The sequence below is a fragment of the Artibeus jamaicensis genome, unplaced genomic scaffold (genome assembly GCF_021234435.1).
Source record: "Artibeus jamaicensis isolate MK-2021 breed Jamaican fruit bat unplaced genomic scaffold, CSHL_Jam_final contig_452, whole genome shotgun sequence".
Lineage (NCBI taxonomy): Eukaryota > Metazoa > Chordata > Mammalia > Chiroptera > Phyllostomidae > Artibeus > Artibeus jamaicensis.
In genome coordinates this window covers 15,584,099-15,588,909 of record NW_026521837.1, presented here as the reverse complement: position 1 = coordinate 15,588,909, position 4,811 = coordinate 15,584,099, and positions in this window count along the sequence as shown.

Below are 4,811 nucleotides of genomic sequence, written 5' to 3'. Positions count from 1 at the left end.
ATCCCCAACACTAACTATTATATTTCAGCCCTGAAGGGATAGTTTTATGCTGCTATTTACATGTTGATAATGTCATACATATAATATTTGAATAAATCACTCGAAATCATAGAATTAGTCTTCACTAGGGTAAACCTACATCCTTAGGACAGTTCCAATTTATGTCTATTATTCCAATAAAATTATTTAAAATGCCTATTTTCACTCTCAAAATGTCCTTGACCAGACAATAAATTAGATTGTCTCCCTAGTCCATCCTGGCATTAATAGCATTATGTAATATAGAAATGTTTCTATCTATGGTCTCACGTGAGTACTTTTGAATAAAATTCAGTTTCTATATGTGGTCTCATGTGAGTATTTTTTATGACAGTGTGAAAAATGGAACATTTAGTTGCTGCCAACATTTTTCCCCACACAGAATGCTAAACAGTTCTATAGTTAGTAGATATAATTTTATCATATTTCTGGTTGCCATTATTCAGCCCCAAATCTATAGCGGGAGGTCGCAGCATTGAGTGCCTATGAGTAACTGTAGCAATGTGAGGCAGGTATTAAGGGGCAAATTCTTTTACTATCATAAAAACCCCCTTCCCAGATGTCCCCATCTGTAAACACTGACCCAAAGGCACTTTTCCCAGTCCACGTCACTTCTCACAAAGGAATTTTCAATTAATGAAGAATCTCTTTTTTATATTAGCATGGGCTTTCAGTAATAAGTGAAACAAATGCCATCAAGCAGTTCTCATAGAGCGATCACACATTTGCCAGATGTGGGTCTGTACTCAGCATATCAATAGTTCCACCCAAGTAAAAAAATACACACGCCCCATGAACATGTGACGGTCCTTCCACATCATATGTCATTGTCATTATGTGACATCCAAGGGTTCCACTTGATGAAAGAGTTATGTCTAATGGCACATTCTGTTTTCTCTCAAGCACTGTGTCTTTGCATCTACAAAGGTTTTATAAACTTCTGAGCAATAGTATGAACTATGTCTAATTTTGTAATGAAAATATGATTAATGATGTCTTAGTAATATTGAATTCTGCTTTTAGTGACGATATACACATTAGTTTCCTTCCGAGATGCATTACTCCGGGCTTATGTTGGAAAATCTTCACTAGTTTAGTATAGGGGTTACTCTTCTTTATTTGGAAATAATAGGAAAGCTCTAGCTTCATACCACTGGTTGACAAAATTTCAAAACATTGTATTAAGAAACCGGGTAAATAGATGATCAGTCTAATAAAATTCAGTTTAGAAATTTCATCATGGTATACTTTTTTTTTTGCATTTTTTTAGGCTGTATATAGGAAATAATCTCACTTGCAGATCACCTTAAACCAGAGCATATACATGCACATTATATAATTGCACTGAGTTTCAGATTACCATTTACATTTGCAGCATTTTGTGAGTGCTTATATTTATGATACATTTTAATTATTTATTTCAAAAGTCAATTTTGAGCTTCTGGCCCATTTTTATCAATTAGAGAAATAATAAAACAAATAGTAATGTTAAATATGAGCTCACTTCTCTGATATAGTACAAGTTATAAGAATAAAAGGGTTATTAAGACTATAATAGCATTTCTGTGAAAATCACGATTAATGTTTTATTTCAAATTTGTGGAATGTACATTGAAACAAAGTTTCTTTGCTTTTTCCTTGTGAATCTGCCAGGGGATCAGCAGTGTTCTGAGAGCACATTATTAGAATGGTGCCTCCAATACTGGCTTACCAATTTCTGTATGTTGACCTCTGCTGGCCAGAAAGACATAAAAACTGCAGGACTGAAAGTTATTCTCCTCAGTGTCATGCTGAAATACCACTTTAGCACAGAGAAAGTCATGTTCTCAAATTTGGAGACTTGAGAAATCAGTAAAGTAGATTGTCCAAGTGTCCCTGGTTATAACAGTGCTTCACGAGCTTGCAGCCTGGAAGCTCTCTGTATATTGCGAGGACAGAGAACACTCTGCCCAACAGGCAGTGATACTGGTGGTGATAGCAGCCCAGGAGCACATGAAGTGCAGAACTCTGTGAGGTCTGACTGCAAAATAGTGACAGTGGTTTTGCAAAGCTATACATGAAAAACAGCCTTATTAAGTTAATCTACTCCCATACATTCATGTGTTGATGATTCCATGTGCACTTATTGAATGACCATTTCTCTCTGTTCAAAATTACTACAATCTCTGTTTTAACCTCCCTATCCCACCCTATTTACCCCATCAATTAAGTTTTTGTACCGGGTTCTGAGTCTCAGCTTTAATCTTCTTTTTAATCAAAGTATAACCTGAAATTACTGTTCAAATAGTTTTGACAAGAGGCTATCAAGAAGAAAAGCATTTCTACAAATTAAGTTTTGAATTACAATTATATTTTTAGTACAAAGAAGCCTTTTTTGAATCATTTAAATATACCTGGTCATACTTTTTAGATGTCTTACATAGCAGATTAGACATGGCTGAAGAGAGAATCACTGAACTATAAGAAAGATTTGAAAAAATTACTTTGTATGTAGCATATACACACAAAGGAATGAACAATAAAAAAGAGCAACTAAGAGATATTGAGGCTGTGTATTTAGAATATACATAGAACACGTAAAAGGCAACAATAAAAAAAAAACCAAATAACCCAATTAAAAAATAGGCAAAGGATTTGAACAGATATTTCCCTAAAGGTAATATACGAGTGGCCCATGAGCCACATAAAATCATACCTAATGTCATGTGTCATTCAGAAAATGCAAATTAAAATCATAATAGTATATAACTCCCCCCCACACTAGGATGGCTGTAATAAGAAGAAGGATAGAAATAAGTATTGGGGAAGATTTTGAGACCTTGGAACTGTCATACATTGATGATAGGAATGAAGATGGTGTAGCCACTGTGAAAAAATAGTTTGGCAGTTTTTCAAAAAGTTAAACATGGAGTGAGCCATTATATATACTCCTCGGTATACTCCCCCCCAAAATATGTAAGTCCTTATGAAAACTTACACATAAATGTTCTTAGCAGTAGTGTTCATAATAGGACAAAGTGGAAACAACCCAAGTGTCTATTACTGATGAATGAATAAACAAAATTCGGCACCTGCATGCCATGAAAAGCACCCAGTACTGGAACATGCAACAATGTAGGTGAACTGCAAAACATCATGCTAAGTGAAAGAAGCCAGTCATAAAAGATCACATATTATATGATTCCATTTATATGAAGTGTTCAGAATACAAAAGACTATTTAAAAAAGCAGACTAGCGGTTGTCTTGGGCTGTATTAGAAGTGGGAAGGAAGGAGAAATGGGGACTGGCTGCCAAGGAGCATAACATTTATTTTGGGGGGCAATGCAAATGGTGTAAAATTAGGTTGTGGTGGTAGTACAACTCTGGGAATATACTAAAGAATCACTGAATTGTGAAATTGAAGTGGGGGAATGGTATATATCTCAATAAGGCTGTTTTTTAAAAATATCATAGGCGAAACATTAGAAGAAATGTAGAAAAGATTTTTTTTTGCCTTGAGGTAAGAAAGAATATGTTAAATATGATCCCAATAGTACAAACTGTAAAGAAAATTATTAATAAAATTAACTACTTTGATAAATCTAACTGCCTTAAATTAAGAACTTCTGTTTAACGAAAGATACCATGAAGTAAGTAAAGACATGAGTCACAACTTGGAGAAGATATTTGCACCATAATAAGTCTGTGGCATAATTAAAACATGTAGCCACTTTTGAAAGGAATTTGTCATTTATAGTAAATTGGATGGAGCATTTCACATTATCCTTTCTAGGCCTGGAATTGACTCGCTTGTCTAGTCTGGTCACTGCCACCAAGTGGCACTGCAACTATGCAGGTGTGTGGCAAGAACGTTCTAGTGCTTTGGTTAGAAATAGTACCTAGAACCCAGGTGTTGGATCTAGGTGGCTTGGCTTGCTAAAGGGAGTTTTTCTCGACCACGAGTCTCTCAGTGCCTCAGAGGCCTTGCGTGGACACAACAAACCCCTTTCCCCAGCCCAGGTTCGCCTCTCATAAGAAAAAAGGAAGGCTCTAACAGAATTTTCATGGAATAGCCCCAGCTTAATATGCTTCAGGATGTCTTACTGATAATGTATCCTTTCAGCTTATGGCAATAAAAAATATTATTTGCACAAGGCTATTGTATTAGAGTGATCGTTTTTACTAAGCCTCTGCCATCTGGGATAGTTATACCTTCTTACGCAACCAGAAGCACTTAACAGTGTTCAGTTGATCCACATCCTTGACAAGACTCGGCGTTGTCAGAACTTGACATTTTTGCCAATCTGCGAAAGTGCCTGGCAAACATACAACATGCTGATCCCTTCTTTGGTGTATGTATGTCTTTGATGTATGTGCACCCTTGGTATATGTCCAAGAAACTTTTGGGCATGTGTACCAGGAGACAAGAATATTCATAACAGCATTGTTGCTAAAAGTAAAACACTGCAAATCTCCCAAATGTCCCATGAATGAGGAAAAGAAAGGTACATTTTATCTGACACACAATGTCAGATGAAATAGGCATTTTCATCTATTCACACAATTAGAATGCTATAGAATAGTGAAGACAATTGAAGGAGAGCTACAAATTTCAACGTGGATTTATTTATTTTACAAATATATTGATGAAAAAAGCATGCTGCAGAAAAATAACGATAGCACAATTATCTGTATGTGAAGGTAAAAAGCTTGCAAATTTAAATTCTTATTTATAGATACACATGATACAATTAAAGATAAGCAAGGGGACATAGGAAGCCAACTGCAGGAG